Genomic DNA, 6,833 nt, shown 5'->3' on the forward strand with positions numbered 1-6,833 from the left:
CCCATTGAAGCAAATTCATTCTTTCTTATGGTAGTCATCGTACTCTTAAATCCAACAGCTGTTGTTGCCTTTTGCATAGCATTCTGGATACTTGATTTGGCAGAGGCCAGCCTACCAACCAAATTCAAATTAGTTTCAGCACTTTTAATTTGCCCCTACTTATCAATTTATTACACTATCAAAATGCTAACCAAACACAACTTGTCAAATAAAACTTGCTATTGGTAACGGAAATAGATGGTCAATTAATCTGTAAGATAGCATTAGATATGGCCACTAGCAGTAAGACTTTTTGTTCAAAGAATTTTGCTTTTCATGTTTACTTCATAATTTTCATATTTTAAATACTAATGGTATAAGACAAGAAACTAATGTTAGGATAAAGACCAAAAGTTCAGAGTTCAATGGCTGAAAATGTTTGAAAGTGCACAAACAAATCACTACAAGCAGCTTAAAGCGATGCCTGCTGCAGAAATAGTCAGGCTAGTTTTTGTTCTGTTCTGGTATTTACTTATCGTATGCATTTTAAATGCAAAAGTGTGACTGTGACACCAGATAATCAAATAACTTCTATCAATCTTTTCAGAAATACATTTCTCTAGCATATATATAACGGTAATTGTAGCAAGATGTGCAAGCATGCTAATGATTTGATTTAAAATGTGCATAATGATGTGAAATCACAAGGTATTATATCTATATGACATCTCATGCATAATGGTTTGTTTCTTTTTGTGTAAATAATCTAACCAATAAAAATTCTTAACCAGTATTATTTTATTCATAATTTTAGTATCTTGAACATGTTGTTTGTTCTAAAAATTATTGTCCTCAATGTTTAGCTTAGTTTTAGCGCCAAAAATGAGCATTACCTTAACATAAAAGAAACTTAAAAAACCGTTTCTTTACTGCACATACGGATCAGATCAGCATGGTTTTCAGTGAGGCCTCAACGCCCCTGTAGGGTTTGTCTTACCTTGTTCTAGGTATTAGATTCTTCTTTCCAGCAATCTCTGCTGTCTGTAACTCTTCATTCACAATTTCTACTTCCTCGAGGGTGTTCAGCTGAGACTGTTTTGATTTGTCAGGGTACTGTAAATCCACGGTGCTGGCAGCTGGAGTAATTCGACCTCGCCCTAAATCCAGAATAGGTTTGACAAACCGTGAATTAATGGTAACTATTTATGTATTCAATAAATATAAACTATATATCGATCAAACTCTTGCACTATGACATGGCCACCAAGCAAATTAAACAAATTAACTCAGCAGTTATGAAGATGATATTTCTGTCGCGACATTATGAAATGATTGGTTTAAATCAGCGGTGCCCAACCTTTTTTTAAACGGGGACCGCACTCGACATTTAGGTAAATCATGCTGGCCAAAACACATGCAAAATATCAAAGTGAATATTTGCAATATAAGCCTGAGCTGTAACACGGTTTAAAACCATTTCAATTGAATAAACGGAGTAGTTTTTAATGTGAAGTTAAATTTTGATTTGTCTTATCTGGAGGCACCTGCCTCAGAAGTGCTCAGTGAAAGATACCATAGCGAGTGACATAAAAGGGTCTATTAGCGTGAGAGATAGGAGGAAGATTAAAAACTCTGTGTCTGGTTTCTGGAAAATATTAAGTAGATGGAGACTCAGTAGCGGCATTACGGTACCTCGTCCCCCTCTCAACAGTTATATCTCATCTTATCAGTAAATCTTCAAAAAAATCTTGTGGCAGACAACTACATTACCTGCCACTGTTTATAGGATGTTTTTTAACACCGGTGCAATGCTGAGCATTCAGTTAGTTAGTCTATATACAAATGTATTTGAAGGTTTGTCTCTCATCATTCATTTGTTCAGTTACAGCAATAGAGTTTTAGCAATGAAAAATCACCTTTGTACTGGGTTTGAACTCAAGACTTTCAAACAGCAAGTCTACTAACCATCATATTATGTAACCACAAGGCTAAGTTGTTCTTATCATGTACTACCACTTTTATCATATACTGTATATCCTTTACGCGATTGCACACCAAATGTGCATGTTTTATTATTTGTTAACATTACAAATTACAATTTGTGTTTGTTACTTTTTTGAAAATTTTTTAAAATGCTAATTTTTTACCATTACCTATTTCTTAAATTTGTAACTTTCAAATGTGCCGTTACACTCACATTTCTAGTTTTGGCAAATCTGTAAAAGCTAAATGCTTTTCACGTAGACAATTGTATTATCTGAAATAGGAATAGCTTCTACATATTTTCTCAGTTCGGTCAGACAACGTATCAATGTCTGATATCTCATTTTCATGTTTCTACCAGTATCGAGAGGTACCATTATCCTCCATCAACACTTTGAAGACAACGAGCTTCTGCTGCAACAGTAGTCCTTTTTATACACACAATTCCATGTACTCACTGTTTATTTTATCTCTTAATTTATTTGAACTGCACAAAAACACTTTTCTCATGATATGAAGTTTGAAAGTTAAAATGGTAAATGTTGTAGATGTTAAATAAAAACTAGTTTTCTGCGCAGTCTTTTTATTAATCAGGCAACATCGGGCATTCACCTAGTATATTTGGTATTTCATATAAGACTGTGTAGTAAGAATAGATATAGTAAGAAATTGTCTGTGGTGTTTTCTTTTCATAGCAGTTTTAATATTGGGTGCCTCACTCCTCAAACTTTTTACTGGATTGCTCAACTCATTTTCAGGCCACCAATTCTTGAGGTTTTTATTGAGAAAATACAAACTGTACACACAATTCCATGTACTCATTGTTTATTTTATCTCTTAATTTATTTGAACCGATCAAAAACACTTTTCTCATGATATGAAGTTTGAAAGTTAAAATGGTAAATGTTGTATATGGTAAATGAAAATAAATTTTCTGCGCATAGACTGTTTTATTACTAGTTATTTTATTCAACTAGTACTATAACTACATACATGTGTAATTTGTTGTTCTTATGAGCTGCATAGCAGTGGACCACATGAAACAGCTTCATGGGCCGAGTATAGCCGTAGGCTGGGCACAGCTGGCTTAAATGATAGCCATACTTGATGGTATAACCAGCGCATCAATTAGGGTTACCAATTCACTTACCGAGGCTAATGGTAGAAGCTCTCATAATCTCATCACCGTCTAGGGACTCCAGGTCCTCCTCATCTGGTCTCAAACATTTAAACCGTGATGCCAAGTTTGTCTATTTAAAAAACCGAATGAAAAATAAATGAAGAAATCGCCTGACAACTGTTGTACAAATTTTGAATTTGTTTTACTGGATCTATAAAGTTTGAATGCATAAGCTAGTAATCTCTCGTTATTCTCAACACGACATGGTTATGAAATTCACGCGTAAAGTGCTAATTAAATAAGAAATGGCTGATTATAGAAAACAATATAATTGCAATTTTAAATGTAAGTTATATGTCTTTAACTATTTGATTTTTAGTTCATTCTCATTTTTGTGATATATATTAAACTCAGCATGCCCAAAAAATAAGAATAGTGGCTTGGTTACTAGCAACTAATACACACTCCTAGCCTACAATAGGTGGGTAAAATTCTTTCAATACTTTATTGACTACACATTACAAAATGACTGCCATTGACAAAAGCATTGATATGTTTAACATTTTTAAAAGATTTGGACAATGTGAAGGTCATCATACTAATTGCTTCATTGATCTATTTGATCAACTTTGAATCGTAATTAACTTGTCACCAAAAGTTTAATGAAAACAGCAAAAATTTATGTTTCTTATAATTATCTTATTATCACGTGTTGTGATATAGTTAAACCTTATGAAGGACTGGAGAACTAGCTTTTATCTGCAGGAAGCAGGCATTATCACCAAATTAGTAAGCAATGATAACAGGTTATGCAAGAAGCCATAAAATGGGAGCTAACCAGACTACTGCCTGATGGACCAATGTATACCATTGTTTTCTCCACTAACAGATTCAGCTAATAAGATGCATGCAATGCAAAAACACCAAAAACAAATCACTAACTTGCTTGCAATTGCGTAAATACCATCAACAGATACGTCAAGCGAATCTGTGACCATATTAGTGAAAAGGCTACATATTACAAGCAAGGTTAAATGTAATCGCAACAACAATTTCTATCATACCTTTAAAAAGGAAATCTGCCGACCGAAGGTTACAACATCTAGGACAACGACCGCCACTACTATAGCTCCGAATATGGCATACGCTAAAATGCTGTATGACTGCGCTCCTTCTACATCGAACGTCATGTCTTCAAAGTTTGTTTCTATCGACTGAGCATCTAAAGATACAGTGAAAATAAAATAGATTTGTTCTAATTGATTAGGTTGTAACAAAAAACATATGTGAATGTTTATGGAATATGATTCACAAATAGCATGTAACTCTGTGTCAACATTTTTGTTTGTTTCTTTAAACAAACAAAAATGCTGACACAATTACAGTTAAAATGTTGACACTTCTTTAAAGGTTAAAGAAGAAGTCCTCTTCAATAAAGTGATGTAGTTCAGGTACTTGCCATCAGCAATAGCAGAGTTGCCTCTAAACTTGAGGCAACATATTTTATAAAATACGACATGTGAATTTGCAAAATTCCTTACAAAAGCCAACTCAATGTGATAATAATGAACCAAAAACAAAATAAGTGTTAAAAAAGACAAAACGATTGTTTGGCTTTTTAAGCCAATTGTGTGGTTCTCCCTCAACTGAAGCTCGTTAAAATGTTTAGTGAGTTGCCCACACCATATTACAACAATTACTTATTTACACACACAATTATTACACATGGTTCTTATCATAATTTTGATTTTCTCACTACTTGTTGCAATCACAATCTGATGAGCTGTTAATAATTTACTTACCACTTAATGAGATATTGTATTTATTAATATTATATTTGACTAAAAAGTGAATGCTTTACACTGCATCTACCCATTGCTTTTAAATGCCTTTCAAGTTTTTCCTTTGCCGAGCTAACATTGTTACAATTTTATATAAGCAGACCCGCTTGGAGGATCCGGTTACAACAAATTCGGAGTTGACATTTTCTGATTCAGATTGTTACTTTTTTCTTAGTTTTTGGAGCCAGATAAATGACAGAATAATAGTAATAGCAATTTTATTCCTAGTTACTGCTAGAAGCATCTCAGATGATATACTGTAGTCCCATTATTAACTGAATTTTGCTCAACATTTTACCTTTGTAGCAGTCTTATTGTCGGAGGTGTCCTCGAACTGTGAATAACAACTCTTAGGAATGTAATTTGCTGATTGGAAGTTTTGAGATATGCAAATCTTTAGTAAATACAATAATAGACATGGTCAGGCTACGATATCATAGTCTTTTTGCATAAAAATATCTTGTATCAACATAATTTTCACCTGATATTTATCAACATTACAGTTCTCATTGAGAAAAATGGTTTTGAATCTTTTTTCAACTTACCCCCACAATTAGGTATCGAAACAGACCATTTGCCATATTTGTTACATTCAGAGATTCTCCAGAGGCTTCCATCAGGGAAGAAATAACCTTCATTGCAAGTAAAGTTCACGACAGTCAGATACCAGTTGTCAAAGGTGCTTATGTTAGCACGAGAGATGTTGGCAACTGGAGGACACAGTTTGGCTACAATGTTATAAACCTGACATCTAATCACTTAGAGACATCTTTTCATCAGACTTATATAGTTGTTTATTTGAAAATTTGAATTAATACTCATAGGAATATAATGATATCTATATACTATTATTGCTAAAAAGTTTAGATTGAACTTTACTAAAGTATGAAACATAGTATATATAAGTTTAGATTTAAATACATAGTTATATATATTTGTTTATTCATTTATTTATATATATAAATATATAAGATAGATATCTATATATATATATAGATATCTATGTAACTACCTCTATATATATTTATCTATATATATAGATAAATATATATAAGAACTGTTTTATGTGATATTTTCCTTGCTTAAAAGTTGGTCCATCTCAACCCTATTTTACCTCTAGCTAAACTTAACAGAGTTCACTAAAAAAAGAATATAAATTCAAGGTAATTCTATGCTCAGTATAGCCTTAGGTCTTAGATGGATTTCTCGTCTGATCATACACTGTATAGTCATCAATTCATTATTCATATTTAATCAATGTACAGTTTTTAATGGGCTCCAAAGCATAAAACTGATGGTGCAGTTACCTCAGAGTCGTGAAATTATAGTGATTATTGTAAGATTATTATTTATGAATCCACTACTATAATCTTGTGTCTTCAGAAGTCTGTGTGACCACTGACTAACTGAGTTTTTGAGGTCTTAACTAATTACCCTTCTCAGGTAACAAAATCTCTAAAAAAAATTCATAGTATTTAACTGAACGACTTACGCTGGCAGTCAAAGGGAACATAATCCCAAGTTTCATTTCGCAAGCAAGTTGATTGCTTCTCTATGCTGCTATCATTAAACTCATGGCCTTCCTTGCAAGCAATCAAAACCTTTTCATCAACGTGTCGAGTTTCAGGAGTTATGATCACATTTTCTAGGCCATATGTTGCTGCCAGGTCATCACACTCCTTTGCTGTAAATCGAACAATTTAATTAATAAATCATTGTTTATTGTTTATTTCATCTTCAATAAGCTTGAGCCGCAAAACCCACCCTAAAGAGAACCTCGATCAAAGCAGCGTAAATTGCTGCCCCAAAAATTTTTTTATTTGACCCTATGTTTGTTTTTACCTAACTATCTGCAGTTTTATTTTCATAAGCAAACTGACTGACAGAAAAACAAACTTTGTGTTTTATAT

Source organism: Watersipora subatra, chromosome 7 (assembly GCF_963576615.1).
Source record: "Watersipora subatra chromosome 7, tzWatSuba1.1, whole genome shotgun sequence".
NCBI classification, from domain to species: domain Eukaryota; kingdom Metazoa; phylum Bryozoa; class Gymnolaemata; order Cheilostomatida; family Watersiporidae; genus Watersipora; species Watersipora subatra.